Genomic DNA, 24309 nt, shown 5'->3' with positions numbered 1-24309 from the left:
GAAAGCACGTCCTTCAGGAAGCAACGATTCGGCACGAACCGAACAAGTTGCTTTCCTCCAATATCTGGGGGGCGGACCTCTTCCCAGAATTGGCAGTTAATGAGGTCCAACACGAGGTGACGAGGCTTAACCAGAGCCTCAGAGCTCGTTGGGGTCTCTCTGCTAAGAGGAAACCTGAGAACTCTTCCTCCTCTAGCAAAAAGCTGAAGAAGACAAAGAGGTTCCAGCCATACCTAAAACAACAGCAACATTTTGTACAAGCTGTTCCGGTTGCTCAGCCAGGACAATCGGCAGCAGCAAAAGGACAGAAACAACCGATTCTCCTGCTGTCCCCACAAGGTCAGCCCTCGACCTCTTATGCTGTTTCTCCGGCATTCAACCCGGTGTTTGAAAGCCAAACTTTCCAAACCTTCAACAGGTTTGCTAGGGGAAGCAGGGCTAGAGGTGCCTTTCGGCAACGAGGCGCAGGAAGAGCTACCAACAGGGGTAAGCACTTCCGTGGAGGCCGCAGAGCTCATCCCGCACAACAGCAGTGAGATCTCCCGGGTAGGAGGGAGGCTGTTCCTCTTCCTACACAGGTGGGGGTTCAGCAAATGGGCACAGAGTATTGTGTCCAAAGGGCTGGGTTGGAGTTGGATCAAAGGTCCCCCTCCACCCAAGTCATTCCTTCAGCTCCCATCAAAGGCATTGGCAGATTACGCAGAGGAGCTCCTTCAGAAAGGAGTAGTGTCGAGAGTCAAGCATTTAAAGTTTCAAGGACGCCTATTCAGCGTGCCAAAGAAAGGCTCATCAAGAAGAAGAATAATCTTAGACTTGTCCCAGCTAAACTTATTCATTCGCTGCGACAAGTTCAAAATGCTGACCATCTCGCAGGTACGGACCTTACTTCCCCTTGGGGCCGTCACCACCTCTATCGATCTTACAGACGCATACTATCATATCCCAATCACGAGACACTTTCGCCCATACCTAGGCTTCAAGCTGGGAGACCAGGCATTCTCTTTCAAAGTGATGCCCTTCGGGCTGATTGTAGCCCCCAGGGTATTCACGAAAATAGCGGAAGTAGTAGTACAACAACTGAGATCACAAGGGATAATGGTAGTAGCGTACCTCGACGATTGGCTGATTTGGGCATCAACCGTCGAGGAATGCCTCAGAGCCACAAACAAGGTAATTCAATTCCTGGAACACCTAGGGTTTCAAATAAACAAAACGAAATCCAGACTCACTCCGGAGTCTCATTTACAGTGGCTAGGCATTCAATGGGACTTATCCTCCCACAATCTGTCAATTCCGGTAGTCAAAAGGAAAGAAATAGCCAAGTCAGTAAGGCAATTCCTAAAGAACAAACAGGCATCAAGGAGAAACCAGGAAAGGATCCTAGGTTCTCTCCAGTTTGCTTCAGTGATGGACGTCCTACTGAAACCAAGACTGAAAGACATAAATCGAGTTTGGCGCTCAAGAGCAAATGTCAAATCTCGAGACAAGTTGTCAGTAATCCCGCAGATCCTTCGCAATCATCTATGTCCATGGGCGAAGACAAAGAACCTGTCCAAGTCAGTTCCTCTTCAATATCCTCCTCCGGCGTTAACTATCCACACAGACGCCTCGCTAAGCGGGTGGGGAGGATACTCTCAGTTAAAAAAAGTTCAAGGAACTTGGTCACCTCAGTTCCGCCAGCTCCACATAAACGTATTGGAGGCTATGGCAGTATTTTTCACTCTGAAGAGGCTCCTTCCACCAAAGAATTCTCATATAAAACTGGTATTGGACAGCGCAGTAGTAGTACGCTGCATCAACAGGGGAGGATCCAAATCAAAACATGTGAACCATGTCATGATAGCCATTTTCTCTCCCATAAACAAGTACAAATGGCATCTATCCTCCACCCACCTGGTGGGAGTAAGGAACGTGATAGCTGACGCCCTGTCTCGATCAGTTCCTCTAGAATCAGAGTGGTCCCTGGACAACAAGTCGTTCCAGTGGATACGCCGGAGTGTCCCGGGTCTCCAAGTAGATCTTTTCGCCTCCCAAGCGAACCACAAGCTCCCTTGCTATGAGGCCCCCAACCTGGACCCTCTGGCATATGCCACAGACGCCTTGTCCATAGATTGGAATCAGTGGAGGAAGATATACATCTTTCCTCCAGTGAATCTTCTATTGAAAGTACTGAACAAACTCAGGACTTTCAAGGGACAAGTAGTTCTAGTAGCCCCGAACTGGCCAAAGAGCAACTGGTACCCTCTGCTTCTGGAATTGGGTCTTCGACCTCGACGGATTCCCAATCCCAAACTATCTCAGTCAGTACAAATGAGGACTGTGTTCGCTTCCTCAGGAATTCTCAAAACCCTAACTTTATGGACTTCATGAAGTTTGCGGCTAAGAGAGATGCAGATATCGATCCCTAGAATATTCTTTTCCTAGAATCAGATAAGAGGGAATCAACTTTGAGACAGTATGATGCTGCTGTTAAGAAGTTAGCATTGCTGCTGTTAAGAAGTTAGCATCTTTCCTGAAGGAGACAAACACCACAACCATGACAGTAAATTCAGCTATATCCTTCTTCAGATCCTTATTTGAAAAAGGATTAGCAGCTAGCACTATTACCACTAATAAATCAGCTTTAAAGTAAATCTTTCAGCTGGGTTTTCAAATAGACTTGACAGACTCTTACTTTACGTCTATTCCCAAAGCTTGTGCTAGACTTAGACCTTCTGAAAGGCCTAGTTCAGTATCATGGTTTTTGAATGATGTCCTCAAACTGGCTTCAGACACTGACAACTCTTCTTGTTCATTCATAATGCTACTAAGAAAGACGCTATTCTTGCTAAGTTTGGCCTCAGGGGCCAGAATTTTAGAACTGTCGGCTCTATCCAGAGATGCGGGGCACATAGAATTCCTCCCTTCAGGAGAAGTTTTGCTTTCCTGGGATCGTAGTTTTCTAGCAAAAAATGAGGATCCTTTAGCGAGGTGGGCCCCTTGGAAAGTCATCCCTCTTCCCCAAGACCCTTCTCTTTGTCCAGTGATGACCTTACGAGCCTTTCTGTCTAGGACATCCTCTAGATCCTCGGGTCCTCTCTTTATGAGGGAAAAAGGTGGCACTATACTTTTCAGTAAAAGGTATCAGGCAGCAGATCCTTTACTTCATTAAACAAGCAAATCCTGAATCATTCCCAAAAGCCCATGATATCAGGGCAGTAGCCACCTCTATTAATTATTTCCAGCATATGAACTTTGATGATTTAAAGAAATACACTGGCTGGAAATCGCCGACAGTTTTTAAGCGTCACTATCTAAAGTCCTTGGAATCTTTAAAATTTCCAGCAGTGGCAGCGGAAAACATAGTTTCCCCTGACACTGCACAGTAGTCATAGTTGAAGATCCAGATCTCCTTTCTACTGCCTCAACTAATATTTCACATAACCTACCGTTATGCTCTATATAGTCCTTTAGCCTTAGCTGCTTATGATTATGATTATGGTGGTGTGTCCCTTATTTTTTTGCTAGGGGCACCCACAACATTATTGGAAATTATGAAGTGTCTATTTAGTGTTGCTCCCCTTATTTTTATGCTAGGGTAGCACACCTATATTGTTTACTGTAACTTTTAGAGAGTAATTTATATCTAGTGAGTAATTCCCCATATAATCTTTTAACTCACTATCTTAGATAAGTTATCAATATTAGTATAAGTTTATTTTTAAGTTAACTATAAGTCCACTCTATTTATATTAAGTTAACTTTTCTGTATGATAACTTGTAAGCTCTCAATATTATAATTGTTTCTTTTATTTCATAGTTTCATTGAGACCTTCTTCTTTGTTTTACAATTCTCTGGTACTATTTCACGCAGCGACACGAACTGAGCTCAGAAAAGGGATTTTGACAAAGGAAAAATCTATTTCTGGGCGAGGGTTCGTGTCGCCCAGTGAAATCCCCCCCTATGTCCCGCCCTGCAGCCCAAGATTGGCATCTAACGACAAGGATGACCACCAGAGGCGCGGCAGTCGGCGTGGTGCGGGGCGTAGTAGTAATAGTTGCCGTCCCTGCCTATGGATCGGCTCTCTCAGTAGGGGGATTTTGGTGTAGGAGAATTCTAAATGGCAAGAAGTTCGTGGTAGTGGTCTCACTCGCCCCAGATACCATACCGACACCCTCTTTTTTTTTTTTTTTTTTTTTTTTTTTTTAGGGTGAGCAAGTCAGTTATACTGACATCCTCCTGAATTTATTTTTTTCTCTGGTATGTGTTAGCTTCATTTACCTTAGAAATAATGAACTTAAGGATTATTTCACTGGGCGACACAAACCCTCGCCCAGAAATAGATTTTTCCTTCGTCAAAATCCCTTTATTATGTATTGTATATGTGCTTTTCGTTGGGCTACTAGGTAGCCTTTCATATTTATCATTGTAGAGGAGTGAGTCGTCTCTCTCTCTATCTGCTGATGCGAGGCATGCATGCGTTATTGTTTTAATGCGAACCAGATAGGTACTTGATTTTATGCATGTTTATGATTTTCATATCACTGAGAGGTTGGAAGTGTTGCTTTCCTCCCCTGGCTTACCTGACCAGGCCTAGACTAGGTTTTGGAAGGTAGGCCAGGTGCCCCTACCCCTATACCCCTTAGGCCTCTCCCCCGTCCGCGCTACGGTGCTAACGGGGAGGACATCAAGCATAGAGAGTCTCTCTCTTGTCATATTGTTGGACCTATCCTCCCTACCTGACCAGATCAAATTTCGATTTTGGAGGGTTTGGTTGAGTGCCCACTGTCCACGCCATGACGTCCTTGGAGACTTATCTGGCGTACATGACCGGATCCATAGTGATCTCGGAGGGTTAGGCTATATCCATGCTGGGTATTCTCCTTACACCTTATGTCCCTCTTGCAACTCTTCCATAATGCCTCATTATTGTATTGTATTAGTATATTGTTAATTTAGGTGGTCTGGTATGTATATATCGCCTTGGCCTAGCCTCCTTTAGGATAACAGTTGGCTTACCACCGCCTGCCCCCTTTAGTAGTTGGCTATGACCTTCCATTTGAGAGTGATCAACGATCAGTCGCTGTACCAATCACGACTGGCCTATTACTACCCTCTGTAGTAATAGGCTACACAGCCTCCAGTAGGTGCCTCTCTCTGATCGGGTTTTATGGCCAGGCGATCACGACCAACCACACCCCAGCTCGGCTCTGCCTGACGCTGTCTTATAGCTCGCGGTGCTAGTAGTCTTATTGATGAACGGCTGCTAGAGCTTTTTCACTCAAGTGGGGGTGGTAAGGGTCGGAGAGGTAGGGTTACTGGTATTAGGGTAATCCCCTTATGTCTCCGAGTGGATAGCTCCGCCGGCTTGATAGTGGTATAGCATCACACCAGCCAATGGGCAGCGCACCGGATTGTACATTTATACTGCTCCGCCGCTCAGTTGTCTCTTCTCTCCGTTGTCCCCGCCTTCTCACTCAAGGAGGGATGGATTCGGGCTGGGAGTTGCGCTCCCCCTTCGATGTGTTCAGGTTCAGGTATAGGATTTACCTTCTCCTGTTCCGCTCGGTTCAGCCCGCTTCCGTCGGCATTACTTATGACAACGAGATTATGAGACTCCGAGTAGGCTGAGCTCTTTAGGGATTACTCCTTGTTACCAGATCTACTATATATATATATAGATATATATATATATATATATATAGATATATATATATATATATATATATATATATATATTTATAATAATATATATATATATATTAATCTATAATATATTATTATATATATATATATATGTATATAATATATATATATATATATATATATATATATAATATATATATATATATATATATATATTATATATATATTATATATATATATATATATATAATATATATATATATATATGTGATTTTTTATATTATTTTAGTTTATATATATATATATAATATATATATATATATATATATATATATATATATATATATATAGTTTTATATATATATATATATATATTTTTGATTATATTATATTATATATATATATATATTTTAATATAATTATATTATTTTTTTATTATATATATAATATATATATATATGATATATATATCATATAATATATATAAATATATACTATTATATATAATATATATATATATATATATATAATATTATATAGATATTATATATATATATATATATATATCTATTTTTAGTTATAGATATATATATATTTCAATATTTCAAAGGAGCCATAAAAACACCAAAATGTTGAGAGAAAAGTACTATATTTCAGAGACTGCTGTCTCTCTCTTCAGGTATATGAATGAGAAAAGTTTACAGAAAAGGTGGTATTTATACCAAGAGATCCGTCCACAAGTAAGCCAATTTAAGTCACCCCCGCTGATAATCTTCCTTTAATCTTCTTAAGCGTTGGTTGAATGAAGACTTCGTCGACGACATCTGAGATCCACCCGCCTTTTGAGATGTTCATTACCTGCTTCTCTTTTATTAAGGCCGATTCCATCATTTGACTCTTGTACCGGCAGTTGCTGCTATAAATCACACGTGACAAATTCCAGTTTATTCTATGGTTATGTTCATTTATATGGTTGAAAATAGCCGAGTTCTGTTGTCCATACCTAACTGACCGTTTGTGTTGTATTAATCTCTGGGGAAGTGATTTACCTGTAAATCCGATGTAAGATTGGTCACAGTCCTGGCATGGACTACCTCTCTTCTCTTCCCTGCAGATGTGGAGTTTTGGAATGACGCTCCAGCTACATTTACGGCAGGTAAACTCGACCCGGATTGCGCCTCCACCCTGTTTGCAGAGAAGCTACCCAGGATTCCGGACCACTTGGTGAAAGTGGAATTCGAGGCAAGATCTAGATTGGGAAGGTCGATCAACTCAGTCACTGCGGCGAAGTTGGTCGCTTCAACCTTCACTGATGAACAGTTGTTCCGGGTCCTCACGAAAGCTCTCTTACAGACTTTCCAAGCGGACCTGTATGAATTTATTATGGCGAGATGAGCCTGCAGAAAGTACATCCTGGTGGGTGCCTCTATAAGTCTTCAATATGGGGCAAGAATCTGTTCCCGAAAGACGAAGTAAACAACGTCTTTCATGAGGCAGCCAGAGCCAACCAGAGTCTTCGGGTCCGTTGGGGACTTCCTTTCAAAAGGAAGTTTGATAACCCCGGACACCAATCCAGAACTAGGAAGAGGCCAAGGAAATTCCATCCTTACCAGGCCTCTCATCCTCAGGCGGTAGTTCAAGCGATTCCGGTCTCTCAGGTCAGTAAGCCTTCGACATCAAAGGCTCAACCGCAGCAGCAGTATGTTCTGGTGCAAACTCCGCTGGCTCAGCAACCCTCATCCTTAACAGCCCTAGTAACCTCTCCAGCCTTCAACCCTTCCTACGAGTCGCGAGGTGCATTTCGCAGCTACAATAGGCATGCCAGAAGTAGCAGAGCCAGAGGTGGCGTCCGGCAAAGGGGTGGAGCAAGAGGTAGAGGCTTCAGAGGAGGCAAAGGTAGCAGACCTGCAACCAACCAGTGAGAGCCCGCAGGTAGGAGGGAGATTATGTCTCTTCCGTGACCATTGGACCTTCAGTCCATGGGCCCACAGTATAGTCTCAAAAGGTCTAGGGTGGAAATGGGAGAAAGGGCCTCCTCCGCCAATCAGTTTCCACCAGACTCCGACAACGGATCTTCTAGACTATGCAAAAGACCTCCTGCGGAAGAAGGCTATAAAGAAAATAAAACGCCTAAAGTTTCAAGGACGTCTGTTCAGTGTCCCAAAAAAGGACTCGGACAAAAGAAGAGTGATTCTGGACTTGTCCTGTCTCAACTCATACATTCAATGCGACAGGTTTCGCATGCTGACCGTCTCGCAGGTGCGGACCTTACTTCCCCGTGGGGCCGTCACCACCTCTATAGATCTTACAGACGCTTACTATCATGTTCCGATAGCAAGGAACTTCTCTCCGTATCTAGGCTTCAAACTGGGAAAGCAAGCTTACTCATTCAGAGTCATGCCGTTCGGGCTCAACATTGCGCCCAGGGTATTCACCAAATTAGGAGAGACGATAGTTCAAGAGCTAAGAACTCAAGGGGTAATGTTAGTAGCCTATCTAGACTGCTGGCTCATTTCGGCAGCCAGCGATGATGAGTGTCTCAAAGCAACAGTCAAGGTGATAAAATTCTTGGAATTTCTGGGCTTCCAGATAAACAAGGAAATATCTTGGCTAGTTCCGGCTTCCCGCTTTCAATGGCTGGGAATCCAATGGGATCTAAACAAGCACAAACTATCTCTCCCATCCAAGAAGGTCAAGGAGATAGCAAAGGCTATGAGACAGTTCCTCAAGAACATAAAGGCTTCTCGGCGTAACCAAGAAAGAATCCCAGGTTGGCTACAGTTTGCGTCGGTAACAGACATCCTATTGAAAGCCAGATTGAAGGATATCAATCGAGTCTGGAGGAAGAGAGCCAACGTCAAACTCAGGGACAAGATCTCTATAATTCCACCCATTTTAACAAAAAGGCTCCGTCCATGGACGGAACGCCGGAACCTGGCCAAATCAGTACCACTACAATTCCCTCCGCCGTCTCTTTAACTATCCACACGGATGCATCTCTGAGCGGTTGGGGAGGCTATTCACAACACAAGAAAGTCCAAGGAACATGGTCGAGATGTTCTGCCAGTTCCACATCAATATTCTAGAAGCGATGGCTTTTTCCTGATTCTAAAATGACTGGCTCCAGCCAGAAACATTCATATAAGGTTAGTTTTGGATAGCTCAATAGTAGTCCACTGCATAAACAGAGGAGGCTCCAGGCCAAGCAAACTAAATCATGTAATGATTGCGATTTTTTTGTTAGCAACAAAAAATCATTGGCACCTGTCAGCCACTCACCTGGCAGGAGTAAAGAATGTCGTCGCAAACTCACTTTCCAGGACAACTCTGTTGGAGTCGGAGTGGTCCCTGGACATGAAGTCGTTCCGTTGAATTTGCATTCAAATCCCGGACCTTCAAGTAGATCTATTCGCCACGGAATCCAATCACAAACTACCATGTTACGTGGCTCCCAACCTGGACCCTCTAGCTTACGCCACAGATGCGATGGCCATAGATTGGAACAATTGGCTGAAGATTTACCTGTTTCCACCAGTGAATATGCTGATGAAAGTCCTGCACAAACTAAGAACTTTCAGAGGACAGGTAGCATTGGTGGCACCCAACTGGCCAAAAAGCAACTGGTTTCCACTTCTACTAGAACTGAATCTCCGGCCCAAACGGATCCCCCGTCCAGAACTGACACAAATACTAGTTCAAACTCGGACTGTGTCAGCTTCCTCAAGAATTCTGAGTGCCCTAACTTTAAGGACTTCATGAAGTTTGCGGCCCAAAAGGACGCTAGTATTGATCCACTGAACATCTTATTCATAGAATCAGATAAAAGAGAGTCAACTCTCAGGCAGTATGATTCAGCAGTAAAGAAATTGGCCATTTTTCTAAAAGATTCGGATACTCAAAACATGACTACAAATCTGGCAATCTCTTTCTTTAGAACTCTATTTGAGAAAGGCCTAGCCGCTAGTACCATTACTACAATCAAATCTGCCTTAAGGAAGATTTTTCAGCTTGGCTTTAATATTGACTCGTCAGATTCGTACTTCTCTTCAATCCCAAGAGCATGTGCCCGCCTGAGACCAGTAGACCACCCTCTTACGGTCTCCTGGTTTTTGAATGATGTACTGAAATTAGCCTCAGATACTAATAATGAACTATGTTCATACATAACCCTTCTCAGAAAGACCTTATTCTTAATGAGTTTGGTCTCAGGTGCCAGAATATCTGAATTCTCGGCTCTCTCTAGAAACCCAGGTCATATCGAATTCCTCCCGTTGGGTGAAGTATTACTTTCCCCGGATCAGAAGTTCTTGGCTAAGAATGAGGACCCACAGAACAGGTGGGCCCCATGGAAAATTATTCCTCTTACACAAGACACATCATTGTGTCCTGTCGTTACCCTTAAATCCTACCTGGCCAGGACTTCCGAAAAATCTTCAGGTCCCCTTTTTATTAGAGAGAAAGGTGGTACGATTTCCCTGAAAGGTATTAGACAACAAATACTCTATTTTATTAAACAGGCCAACCCGGATTCAGTCCCACACATCCATGAAATCTGAGCAGTGGCTACCTCGATTAATTATTTTCACAATATGAATTTCGATGACCTGAAGAAATATACGGGTTGGAAATCTCCAACAGTATTTAAACGCCACTATCTCAAAAACTTAGAGGCCCTTAAATTCTCAACAGTGGCTGCAGGGAGCATAGTCACCCCTGAATGACCAAGCCTTAACAACTCCTTTCCTTAGCCCTTTATCCCTTTTACTCTCTCCTTCCTACCTGCCTCGCTCGTATTCCCTGCCAACCCTCCCTCTTTCGGGCCGGGCTGGTTTGTTTGCCATTCCGTCACTGGAACTTGTATATATCCTTGAGACCATATTGGTGTCACTTACCTGTTTTGTACATACTTCCTTGTATATTGCTTCAGATGCCATTCCATTATATTGTTTTGTTATTACTAGTTATAAGCTCTAGTTTAAGCCCTAGTTTTAATTAGTCAGTTAAGTTGTCCGTCTTTTTACGGCTCATTAAATTTATTTTTTGAAGAACCTTAGGTTTCATTATCCCTTTATATATTTGTTTGGTATCTGGTAAGCTTGGATGGCAATTCTCTTGATACTTTTTCACCGGCAGACACAGGTCAAACCCAGAAAAGGGATTTTGACGAAGGAAAAATCTATTTCTGGGGGAAGACCTGTGTCGCCCGGTGAAAAGTTCCTGTAGCTCACTTTTCTAAGTATAAATAGATCCTAAATATATCAGAGAAAAAAGCTAGCATGGTATGCTGAGGTTACTATCCTCGCGCGAGCACCCAAAGAGTGTTGGGTATAAAGTGTAAGGTGAGTGGAAGCCACTATTGACAGGTCTTCTGCCAATTAGAGGATTCCTTTCCAAAATCTCTCTCACGGCAAGAGCCGTTACAAAGGCCAGAGCTGTTGCAAAGGTTACTCCTCCCACCTCGCTCCCGCTACACTACCCAATCCGCGCGCCATCTGCATTCCTGGAATAGACACCCTAGCTTGGATTGGTTAAGGGTGGGGAAAGAAGTAGAAGGGATGGGTTCACCGGCGACACAGGTCTTCCCCCAGAAATAGATTTTTCCTTCGTCAAAATCCCTTTTCTGGGTTCGACCCATCCAAGCTTAACAGATACCAAACAAATATATAAAAAAGGGGTTTTCTGGGCCAAGCCCGTGTCGCTTTGTGAAATATCCCTTCAGTTCATATTTCTAAGGTAAATAATACTAACATTACCAGAGAAAAATAAAAGAGGGGGATGTCAGAGTATCCTGACTCGCTCACCCTAAATAAAAAAGAGGGTGTCGGTATGGTACTGGGGCGAGTGAGACCACTACCACGGACCTCTTGCCATTTAGATCTCTTCTCCATCAAAATCCCCCTGCCAGAGAGAGCCGGTACACAGCCTGCGCCAGCAACTACTACTACTCACCCACCCACGCTAACACCAGCGCCTCTGGTGGCCATCCTTTTCGTTAGCGACATCTTGCCCGCACATGCTTTTTTGCTCTGTGTTTGTGATCGCTAATTTGGATTTTTCTGCAACCATGGAACTCCAAGCCATCGCCGCAGCTAAGTTAAGTACTCCCGAAAGGTTACACATTATTTTTAGCCAGACAGGATCCGTTTTCAACCGTTTTTTAGGTATATTAACGGCACCTCCTGCGTCTGGTCTCGGGCTTGCCGTACCGGCTCGCTTCGTGTGTTTTTAGCTAGCTTCTTCGGTCCCCCATACCGTAGTAGCTATTGCTGTGCAGTATTTATGATTAATTTTATGGTTATATTTATGTGTGGTGCAAGATGTGCTACCAAATTTATATTTTCATCGTATTATTTGGAAATCCTATGCCTTATGTCTTAGCTCAGTGCTCATGCATCCATGTGCCTTTGTCTAGGTCTGTTAGGCATGTGGGGTCATAAACTTTCTCTCTCTTTAGTCCTACCACCCTGGCCGTCGCCCTCCGTTTTACGTGTCGGCAGAGGCCAGCTCCCGAGTAGTTGGATTTCCTACCTCCCAGGTAGGCTAGCCTAACTTCTCTTTGATGTCTCTTTTTCTTTTCCCTCAATTTCCTTCCTTTCTATTTTAATACGATGTATTATAGGTATTTTATTTATGTTGCATGTTAGAGACGGTTTGAGTTAGCCTAGGCTATCTCTTTCGCCTGGCCTATTCGTCCGCATGGTCCTACCATGGTCGCGGTAGGCCACACGATCGCCACGAGCCACCAGCTCAGTCCCCCTTCCTGCCTCCCTCCCCATAACGGGGGGGGGGAGGCAGTCCATGCTCGCTCACGATTGCCACGGCAACCAACCAGGCTCTCCTCCCCTCTTCCTCCCTACCCAGGGAGGATACGGGAGTTAAGGGGGGGGATCTTGGGGCTGGCTCTTAGTACCGTTCTCTTCCTGGGATCCAGGGGGGGTACCTTGTGCGTTCGGGTTGGGTTGGCCACCCCTCCCGCTCGTGCTGGGTCCTCTTCGAGTCCCTTCTCAGCAATCTCCCTCCCTCGGTCACCCCCCTGCCTACCCACCACTCTAGCGTCGGGATCCGCTGGCTCTGCCAGCTCATCGGGGGTTGACGGAGAGTAGCTCTCGCATGCACCTGTATTTATTTTCTATTCGTGTCTTACATTATATTGTTATCATTATTTTATATTCCACTAGTCTGGCGGAGTGCCCGCTCACCATCCGGGTCCTACCCCTGCTTGCGGAATTTTGTACGGCGGAGCTGAGCTCCACCTGTTTTGTTGTTTATTAGGCTTAATCCTCTCATGTCTCTCCGCTGTCCTTGTACCCCTCGCCCTCAGTGTTTAGACCAGTAGCTGGTTCGGTGGGATCTACTCCGGTGCTCCGGTAACTATCGAACTAGTTTACCAGGTCTGACGGACTATCTCTACAGGAGAACAGGAGAGGACTATGCCCAGAAAATTTTTCACTCCGGCATGCAGCGGAGTATTATATCTCTTAGCAGGCTAGTCCTGTTAGTTACTGCTGATACTCATGTATCTGTCCACTTACAGGCTACCAACTGCCAAGAACCTGGGTGCAACGCCATTCTTCAGGATCCATGTGGTCGCGAGGTCTGCCGGACTCACGCCCCCTGTGCCATCCGCCATGGTGAACTAATGGTATGGCACCACAAAGCCTGCTCCATCTGTTACGACTTGGTGGATCAGTTTTCCGCCGGAGTAAGTATATACCAGAGTGGTGTACTTATTCTGTTCTTGGCATACTTATTACTGTTTATAGAAACATAGGTTAAGAGATATAAACATTATTTAGTTTTAGTTGTTTAATCATATAATTTTCGGGCTTCGTTGTAAGGACTACAATGACTCTTTATTCCAGGCTGCCGCCGTGAAGGACGCCGCATCGGCTACCTTGAGGGCCTGGGTCGGCGGGTTCGGGAAGAACGTGTCTAAGGGGCACCCATACATCCTGGACAAGAGTATGGCTGTCCGCATCTTCCCCGGCGGCAAGTCGACCGGGTACGTCGACCCAGCAGCGGCGGCTCCGTGCATTGCCGCCATCCAACAGCAGGTGGCGCAGGCGCTGGCGGCCCAGGGCAACCCGGAGATCGCTGAAGATGTGGCTACCTTGGATCTAAACGTAGAGCCAATGGCGGTAGGTGAAGGAAGTTTATTAGTTGAGGTAGGTTTGCTTGGAGCTCAAGGGCTTCCCTTGGGCTTATCTGGATCTTCTTCCCCTAATCCTTCTTCTTCTTCTTTCCAAGGCTTTTGCAAATCCGATATTCCGGGTAGGACGTCATCAGCTTCAGCTGTCCCTAAGGTGAAAGGGAAGCGAGAGCAAAAGACCCTTGAGAGGACGTCTTCTAAGAAGACATCATCCTCTGCTTCTCATGAGACTCCGGCTCACCACCCCAGAGCAGAGAAATCGAAGTCCTCTTCGACTTCACAGTCAAAAGGGTCAAGAGGCAAGTCCTCTAGAGATAAGGCCCATGCTTCCACAGAGCCGGAGCCATCTACGTCCACCGGAGCACGCCCTAAGACTCCTTTGTCGGTCAGGGACCCTAGTCCCTTCGACACAGAGGCCTTCACTGCAAACATAATGCAGCAGATGGGGAACCTGGTCGGTAACTTGGTTAACGACAGGTTTGAACAAATGTTCTCCCGCATCTCCACCTCGTTTGAGGAGTCTGGCCAGTCGATCCAGAGTATTTCAGAGAGGCTGGCAAACCAGGAAAACCTGGTGGCAGGTCTCAGGGAAAATCCCCCAGCAGTTCTTCCTCAGTCTGGCATGGCGTTACAACCAATGCCAGACTATGAATCTCTTCCTCCCTTCACGGTGAGCAATCCTTGGAGGGTCGCAGCCTATGCTCCCTTCAAGGATGGGATGATAACTATCCCAGACTGTGGTACTCGAAGAATTGAGGACTTCGAGTTCCACCCCGCCAACCTCCAACCACCCTTTATGGGTTATGCTTGTCTGACGGAGACTGCAATGAGGAGGGAGGATAGGATCCCGAAAGAGACGGTGATCTATAGTCGGGATCAGGCTCAGAGAGAGTGGATTAGAAGTCTAGAAGATTGGGATTGTGTCAGTACCAAGCTTCAGGCTTTTAAGAGCCCACTTACTATCTTTGTGGCAGAGGAGAAAACGCCAATCCCCTTTACCACAAAGTTAGCAGAGCTAACTATGCAGGCCGCCATGAAAGACGAGCTTATGCCCCAGCTGAGGGAGACAGAGCCAACATCTCTTCTCCTTCCAGGATCTGAAGACCTATGGGCTGATCTGCCGGCTACCTTCACGGTCGGGAAGCTCAAACCAGATTGTGCAATTGTACAATTTGGGGAAAGGCTCCCTAGGTTGTCGGATAACCTGATCCAAGCAGAATTTGATGCTAGGACCAGGTTAGGGAGGACTTTGAACGCCCTAGTTATGACAGAGGTTGCCGCAGTCACATACGGGACGGAACCTCTGTTCAAACTCTTAGCTAAAGCACTGACGCACCGTGCAGTGTGATCTGTATGACTTTGTGACAGCTAGACACAACTGCAGAAAACATGTTCTGCAGGAAGCCACAATCAGGCATGAACCAAACAAGCTGCTTGCGTCTTCCATCTGGGGCGCTGACCTCTTCCCCGAAGCAGTGGTGAACGAGGTTCAGCATGAAACGACCAGGCTTAATCAGAGCCTTAAGGTCCGGTGGGGACTTTCTTCCAAGAGGAAACCAGAAGTCACCCCTTCGACTTCGAAAAAGCTGAAGAAGCCTAGAAAGTTCCCACCTTTCCAGGCTGCTCAGCAACAACAGGTAATGCAAGCAGTACCAATGTCCCAGGTGGTTCAGCCGTCAACGGCGAAGAACCAGTCCCAACCCATTCTCCTCCTGACTTCCCAGAACCAGCCCTCGACCTCTTACCCTGTCTCTCCGGCCTTTAATCCAGTCTTTGAAGGCCAGGCGTTCCAAGCCTTTAATAGGTTTGGAAGAGGAAGCAGAGCTAGAGGTGCATTTCGCCAAAGGACACCTAGCAGGGGTAAGCACTTCCAAGGCGGACGAGGATCACACCCTGCCCCAAGTCAGTGAGGACCCTCAGGTGGGAGGGAGGCTGTTCCTCTATCGTCACAGATGGGGATTCAGCAGCTGGGCATAAAGCATTGTGTCCAAAGGACTGAGATGGAGTTGGATCAAAGGTCCCCCTCCATCCAGAACATTCCTTCAGGAACCAACAAAGGAATTGACAGAGTATGCACAAGAACTCCTTCAGAAAGGGGTAGTATCAAGAGTCAAACATTTAAAGTTTCAAGGACGCTTGTTCAGCGTGCCAAAGAAAGGCTCAACCAAACGAAGAATAATCTTAGACTTGTCCCGTCTAAACTTATTCATTCGTTGCGACAAGTTCAAAATGCTGACTATCTCGCAGGTGCGGACCTTACTTCCTGTGGGGCCGTCACCACCTCTGTCGATCTTACAGACGCATACTATCATATCCCAGTTGCAAGACACTTCTGCCCATATCTGGGCTTCAGGCTAGGAAACCAGGCATTCTCATTCAAAGTGATGCCCTTCGGGTTGAATGTACCTCCCAGGGTATTCACGAAGATAGCGGAATCAGTAGTCCAACAACTAAGATCCCAAGGGATAATGGTAGTAGCGTATCTGGACGATTGGCTCATTTGGGCAACAACCGTCGAAGAATGTCTCAAAGCCACGAGAAAGGTAATCCAGTTTCTGGAACATCTGGGGTTCCAAATAAACAAGGTCAAGTCCAGGCTAATGCCAGAATCTCGCTTTCAGTGGCTCGGCATTCAGTGGGATCTGAAATCCCACACTCTGTCAATTCCGTTGGCCAAAAGGAAAGAAATAGCCAAAGCAACAAGGCAATTCCTCAAATGCAAACAGACATCAAGGAGAAACCAGGAAAGAATCCTAGGTTCTCTCCAATTTGCATCAGTTACAGATGTTCTGATGAAAGCAAAATTGAAGGATATAAATCGAGTTTGGCGCTCAAAAGCAAACAAATCTCGAGACAAGTTGTCAGCCATCCCGCCGATTCTCCGCAAGCGTCTCTGCCCCTGGGCGGAGGCCAAGAACCTGTCCAAATCAGTTCCTCTCCAATTTCCCCCTCCGGCGTTGGTTATCCACACGGACGCTTCTCTAAGCGGGTGGGGAGGATACTCCCAATTCAAGAAAGTACAAGGGACTTGGTCACCTCAGTTCTGCCGGCTTCACATTAATGCATTGGAAGCTATGGCAGTATTCCTCACATTGAAGAGGCTTCTACCAGCCAAGGGTTCCCACATCAAACTGGTATTGGACAGTGCAGTGGTAGTACACTGCATCAACAAAGGAGGATCCAAATCAAGTCATGTGAACCATGTCATGATAGCCTTTTTCTCTCTAGCAGTCAAGTACAAATGGCATCTATCCTCCACTCATCTGGCGGGAGTAAGGAACGTGATAGCAGACTCCCTGTCTCGATCAGTTCCTCTAGAATCGGAGTGGTTCCTGGACAGGCGCTCATTCCAGTGGATATGCCAAAAGGTCCCAGACCTCCAGGTGTATCTTTTCGCATCACAATCGAACCACAAGCTCCCTTTGCTACGTGGCCCCCAACCTGGACCCTCTGGCTTATGCCACAGATGCCATGTCCATAGATTGGAATCAGTGGAAGAAGATATACATCTTTCCTCCAGTGAATCTTCTATTGAAAGTCCTGAACAAGCTCAGGTCTTTCAAGGGACAAGTTGCTCTAGTAGCCCCGGACTGGCCCAAGAGCAATTGGTACCCTCTCCTTCTGGAATTGGGTCTCCGGCCTCAACGGATTCCCAATCCCAGACTGTCTCAGTCAGTACAAATGAGGACTGTGTTCGCTTCCTCAGGAATTCTCAAAACCCTAACTTTATGGACTTCATGAAGTTCGCGGCTAAAAGAGATGCAAATATTGACCCTCAGAATATCCTTTTCTTAGAATCGGATAAAAGAGAATCAACATTGCGTCAGTATGATGCAGCAGTTAAAAAACTAGCAAATTTCCTGAAGGAAACGGATTCTAGAACCATGACTGTTAATTTGGCTATATCCTTTTTCAGATCCTTATTTGAAAAAGGTCTAGCAGCTAGTACTATTACGACCAATAAGTCAGCTTTAAAGAAAATCTTCCAGTTTGGCTTTAAGATAGACTTAACAGACTCTTACTTTTTGTCTATCCCTAAAGCTTGTGCTTGTCTCAGACCATCAGAAAGACCTAGTTCAATTTCATGGTTCTAAAATGACGTTCTCAAACTGGCTTCAGATTCTGACAATGATTCATGTAGCTATATAATGCTCTTAAGGAAAACATTATTCTTACTGAGTCTGGCCTCAGGAGCCAGGATATCTGAACTGTTGGCTCTCTCCAGAGACTCTGGCCATGTTGAATTCCTCCCCTCAGGAGAAGTTCTACTATCCCCAGATCGTAGTTTTTTTGGCTAAAAACGAGGATCCTTTAATGAGATGGGCACCTTGGAAGATCCTCCCTCTTCCTCAAGACCCTTCTCTATGTCCAATGACGACCTTACGAGCCTATTTGTCCAGGACATCTTCTAGGTCCTCAGGCCCCCTGTTTATAAGGGAAAAAGGTGGCACCATTTCCTTAAAAGGAATCAGACAACAAATCCTGTATTTTATCAAACAAGCCAACCCTGATTCATTCCCTAAGGTCCATGACATCCGGGCAGTAGCCACCTCAATTAATTATTTCCAACATTTGAATTTTGATGATTTAAAGAAATACACAGGCTGGAAGTCGCCGACAGTTTTCAAACGTCACTACCTGAAATCCCTGGAATCTCTTAAATTTCCGGCAGTGGCAGCGGGAAACACAGTTTCTCCTGACACTGTCTAAGTAGCTTTAGTCATAGATCCAGATCTCCTTTCTACCTGCCTCACTAACATTTTCCTATAACCTACCACCAGGCTCAACCCATTTGAGTCTTAGCTGCCTAAAAAGGCTATATAGTGATGTGTCCCTTATTTTTTTGCTAGGGTCACTCACACTTGTACTTAATTGCCAAATAAGGCTATATTGTGATGTTCACCCTTATTTTTATGCTAGGGTGACTCACTTGTATATATTGATATTTTCTAGTTTAACGTTATCATAAGTTAGCATAAGTATAGTACTAAGTCCTATTATAAGTTAGCATAAGTGTAATATTAAGTTCTATTACATATTTTAAGGCTAACATATGTTACTATGCATTAATTAAGATTTTGTATGATAACTTTGTAAATATTTAAACTAGATTATACTCATATTTTATAATTTTGTGTTTTCTTGTTACCTCTTCCTATATCTTTTCCCAAGCTTGTGCTAATTCTCTGGTACTATTTCACAAAGCGACACGGGCTTGGCCCAGAAAAGGGATTTTGACGAAGGAAAAATCTATTTCTGGGCATTGGCCCGTGTCGCCCAGTGAAATCCCCCCCTGTTTTTCTCTCCCACCCCTGTGCCCAAGCTTGTTCTTCTAACGTCAAGGATGGCCACCAGAGGCGCTGGTGTTAGCGTGGGTGTTTGAGTAGTAGTAGTTGCTGGTGCAGGCTGTGTACCGGCTCTCTCTGGCAGGGGGATTTTGATGGAGAAGAGATCTAAATGGCAAGAGGTCCGTGGTAGTGGTCTCACTCGCCCCAGTACCATACCGACACCCTCTTTTTATTTAGGGTGAGCGAGTCAGGATACTCTGACATCCCCCTCTTTTATTTTTCTCTGGTAATGTTAGTATTATTTACCTTAGAAATATGAACTGAAGGGATATTTCACTGGGTGACACGGGCCATTGCCCAGAAATAGATTTTTCCTTCGTCAAAATTCCTTAATGAAACCTAAGGTTCATATAAAGCATAATTTTTAATGCATAATAAGGTAGAAATTTACTTACTTACTAATTATACTAGGACTTAAACTATGGCTTAGAACTAGTAATAATGAAATAATATAATACAATCTAAGCATGGTATCTGAAGTAATATACAGGGTATGTACAGACAGATCCATAAAACAATGATGGTCTCAATACTATATACATGTTCCAGTGGCAGGATGACAACCAAACCATCACGATCCAGGGGAGAGAAGTTTGGTAGGGAATACGAGCGAGGCAGGTAGGAAGGAGAGAGTATTAAGGGAAAGGAAGTGACCAAAGGTTAAGGCAAGGATTTAGACAAGATTCATCATTCAGGGGAGACTATGCTCCCTGCAGCAACTGCTGGAAATTTAAGGGCCTTTAGGTTTTTAAGATAGTGGCGTTTAAAAACTGCTGGAGATTTCCAACCCATATATTTCTTCAGGTCCTCAAAATTCATGTTGTGAAAGTAGTTAATGGAGGTAGCCACTGCTCGGATATCATGGACGTGTTGGACTGAATCTGGGTTGGCCTGTTTAATAAAGTAGAGTATTTGTTGTCTAATACCTTTAGAGAAATTGTACCACCTTTTTCTCTAATGAAAAGGGGGCCTGAAGATTTTTTGGATGTTCTGGCTAAGAAGGATTTAAGGGTAGTGACAGGGCACAATAATGTGTCCTGTGTCAGAGGAATGATTTTCCATGGAGCCCATCTGTCCAGGGACCACTCCGATTCTAGCGGAGTTGTCCTGGAAAGAGCGTCCGTGATAACATTCTTTACTCCTGCCAGGTGAGTTGGTGACAGGTGCCAATGATTTTTTGCCGCCAATGAAAATATCGCAATTAACACGTGATTTAGTTTGCTTGACCTGGAGCCTCCCCTGTTTATGCAATGTACCACCACTAGGCTGTCCAAGACTACTCTCAAATGACTGTTCCTGGCCGGAGTCAGTCGTTTTAAGGTCAGGAAAACTGCCATGGCTTCTAGAACATTGATGTGTAACTGGCGGAACATATCCAACCATGTTCCCTGTACTTTCTTGTATTGTGAATATCCTCCCCAGCCGCTCAGTGATGCGTCTGTGTGGATGGTCAGAGACGGCGGAGGGAATTGCAGTGGTACTGACTTGGCCAGATTTCTGTGTTTCGTCCATGGATGAAGCCTCTTTGTTAGAATAGATGGAATTATTGAAATCTTGTCCCTGAGATTGATGTTGGCTCTCTTTCTCCAGACTCGATTGATGTCCTTCAATCTGGCTTTTAATAGGACGTCTGTTACTGATGCGAACTGTAGCAAACCTAGGATTCTCTCTTGGGTACGCCGAGATGCCTTTTTGTTCTTGAGGAACTGTTTGGTAGCCGCTGCTATCTCCTTGACCTTCTTTTGTGGAAGAGATAGCTTGTGTCTTATCAGGTCCCATTGGATTCCCAGCCATTGGAAGCGGGAAGCCGGAGCCAGCCGAGATTTTTCCCTGTTTATCTGGAAGCCCAGACATTCCAAGAATTTTATCACTTTGGCTGTTGATTTGCAGCACTCTTCGACGCTGGCTGCCCAAATGAGCCAGTTGTCTAGATAGGCTACTAACATAACCCCTTGAGTTCTTAGTTCTTGAACTATCGTCTCCCCCAGCTTGGTGAATATCCTGGGCAGGATGTTGAGCTCGAACGGCATGACTCTGAATGAGTAAGCCTTGTTTCCTAGCCTGAAGCCTAGGTACAGAGAGAAGTTCCTCGCTATTGGAACATGATAGTAAGCATCTGTAAGATCTATAGAGGTGGTGACGGCCCCACGGGGAACTAAGGTCCGCACCTGCGAGACTGTCAATATGCGGAACTTGTCGCAATGAATGTATGAGTTGAGACGGGACAAGTCCAGAATCACTCTTCTTTTGTCTGAGTCCTTCTTTGGGACACTGAACAGACGTCCTTGAAATTTTAGTCGTTTCACTCTTTTTATGGCCTTCTTCTGTAGGAGATCTTTGGTATAGTCTACAAGGTCCGCCGTTGGTATCTGATAAAATTTTATTGGCTGAGGGGGCCCTTTCTTCCATTTCCACCCCAGACCTTTTGAGACTATACTGTGGGCCCATGGACTGAAGGTCCAATGGTCCCGGAAGAGATATAATCTCCCTCCTACCTGCGGGCTCTCACTGATTGGTTGCAGTTCTGTTGCCTCTACCTCCCGGAAGCCTCTACCCCTTGGTCCGCCTCGTAGCCGGGAGCCACCTCTGGCCCTGCTACTTCCCGCATGCCTGTTGTAGCTGCGAAATGAATCCCTTGCTTCATAGGCGGGGTTAAAGGTTGGGGAGGTCATAATAGCTGTGGAGGTTGAAGGCTGTTGGGCTGGCAGAGTTTGCAGTAAGACAAACTGCTTGCTGCGGCTGAGCCTTGGATGTCGAAGGCTTACCAACTTGTGAAACCGTAACCGCTTGTACAACTGTTTGCGGACGGGAGGCCTGGTAAGGATTGAATCTCCTTGGCCTCTTCTTGGGTCTGGTATGGTGTCCGGGGGTCTCAAACTTCCGTTTGAAGGGGAGTCCCCACCGAACCCGGAGGCTCTGGTTGGCTCTGGCTGCCTCTCGAGGGACGCTATTAACCTCGTTTTCTGGGATCAGGTTTTTCTCCCCAGATTGAGGATTTTATTAGCCTATTAGGTTCATGCCTTATAGAGGCACCTGCCAGGACATACTTCCTACAAACCTGCCTTGCCATCCCAAAGTCGTAGAGGTCCAACTGGAAAGTCAGTAGTAGACTTTTCGTCATAACCCGGAACACCTGTTCGTCATGGTAAGTGGTAGCTAGCAACTCCGCCGTAATGACGGAGTTGATAGACCTTCCTAGTCTTGACCTTGCCCTTGCTTCAAATTCCGCCTTGATTAAATGGTCCGGAATTTTAGGCAGCCTCTCGGAGAATAAAGTGGAAGCGCAATCTGGGTCAAGTTTACCTGCTGTAAAAGTGGCCAGAGCTTCGTCCCAGAACTCCCTACTTGCGGGGAAGAGAAGAGAGGTAGCCTCTGTCTCTTTTAGTACTGGTAGGGGTTTGTCCTCTGCTACTGCTTGTAAAGTTAGTTCTGCTACCTTGTCTGTTCAGGGCGACGGAACCTCGTCCCACAAACATAGTGTAGGTACCCTTGTGTGGCGTCAACTTAGTGTTGACGCAGTCCCAGTCGGAGAGGTGCGTACCCAAACTGCTTGGGCTTGGTCCCTAGGGAAGATCTCTGTCTCCTTCGGGACCTTGTCTACTCTTAACTAGCGCGTTCCGCTAGTCTGACAAATCCGGGAAAGGGAAATTGGAGACCCGGCGGGAAGAGCTCAAAGTCCTCCAACGGACGGGTTCCGCACCCTTCAATTGTTAGCTTCCCATCAGAAAATGGGGCATGTAAAAGCTAACCGCCACAGGTTTTTCTTATCAAATGGCGATAGCTTTGACGCATCCGGCACTGACATAGCCAGCGCTGGGGATCCGGAGTAGAGAAATTCGGTCATCATATCTTCCAGGGGCCTGATCCTCTCGGCCAAAGATGTTATTGCCTGTCCGGAGGTGTCAGAGCCCGAGGCGAGTCGTAACGACTCAAACCTCTCATCAACTGCTTCCCTAACCTTCGACATTAGAAGGTTAGCGAGCGTCTCATTGTTGAAACCAGACTCCGTCGCCTTGGATCTGGCGGACTTGGCTCACGACCCCTTATGGGGGAGAGAATCCTTGGCAGCAGGCGACTTAGCAGACGTAGTCGACGGCCAAGGGGCCAGAGATGGCTCAGTCGCCACTGACAGAGCTGTTTTTGATCCCTTTGGAAGGGATTTCGGTTTTACCGATTTGATCTTGGGAACGACCGAGAGCGATCCTTCCCAATTAGGGGTGGGCTTAGAGAAGCCTAGCACCTACCTCCTCCTCAATGGTCATGGGTTCTGTGTGGATGCTGATGGCTGCCACCTCTCCTGCCATCAAGTCCTCCTGCTCCTCTGGAAGGGGCGTCGTCTCTGCACAGATGGCTTCTATTTCTGGGCTCAACCGTGTCGCTCCGTGAAATAGGTTCCTTCAGCACTATTTCTAAGGTAAGATATTGCTAAAATACCAGAGAACTACTAAATTGGACCTGCCAGAATATTCCAGCTCGCTCACCTTCATTTAAAAGGTGTCGTTATAGATCTGGGGCGAGTGAAACTCACTACCATGGCACCCACTCCAATTTGCCTCTCCTACATCAAAACCCCCAAGAAAAGGGGAGCCGTTCTACAGCTTGCTACCTACGACCGCATATGTAGCGTATGTAGCATCATTCCTTCAGATAGCCGTACGCTATACGCACACGTTTTTTCTTTCTCTTGTGTTTTTGCTATTTTGGATTTTTTTCCTTCGTTATGGATCGTCAATCTCCATCTGCATCCAAGTTAATTACTGGTTTTAGTGTTTACGCTATTTAGGGAGTGTTTTCTGGCCTTCATGCCATTATTATTTAGGTTTTTAGCAGGCGTCGCTTCATGAGGCGTCGGCTCCGAGCCGCCATTAGAGCGTTCCCTTTGCATATCGCTTTGGTTTCACGCGGTCTTCCATACCTTGTGATCCGATTAGTAATAGCGCTTTTTATTTATCTACCCCAGTGTTTTGGATGCTATTTTTGATGGTTATACATATATTCTTGTGTTATTTTATTTTATTTTGTTTTTTCTTATTTGTGCACTGGCACGGGGTTTTTCTTTTGTGTACGTCTCCTTGTTTCGTGTCCTTCGGGACAAGCGTTATTTTTCATTAATGTATTCATTTTATTTTTTCTAATACCACTGATTTGGTTTCTTATTTTTATTTTCACACCCCGTGTCCAGTACA

The 24309-nt window shown here is 45.5% G+C and overlaps 1 protein-coding gene across 3 annotated transcripts in view; it reads left to right on the top strand.

Annotated features, from left to right (window-relative positions):
• Positions 1 to 24309, top strand: part of LOC135202485 (uncharacterized) — a 135066-nt gene that overhangs the window by 41829 nt on the left and 68928 nt on the right. The window lies entirely within an intron of this gene.

This window comes from Macrobrachium nipponense, chromosome 30, assembly GCF_015104395.2.
Source record: "Macrobrachium nipponense isolate FS-2020 chromosome 30, ASM1510439v2, whole genome shotgun sequence".
NCBI lineage: Eukaryota > Metazoa > Arthropoda > Malacostraca > Decapoda > Palaemonidae > Macrobrachium > Macrobrachium nipponense.
This window is presented reverse-complemented; position numbering and strand designations above follow the sequence as displayed.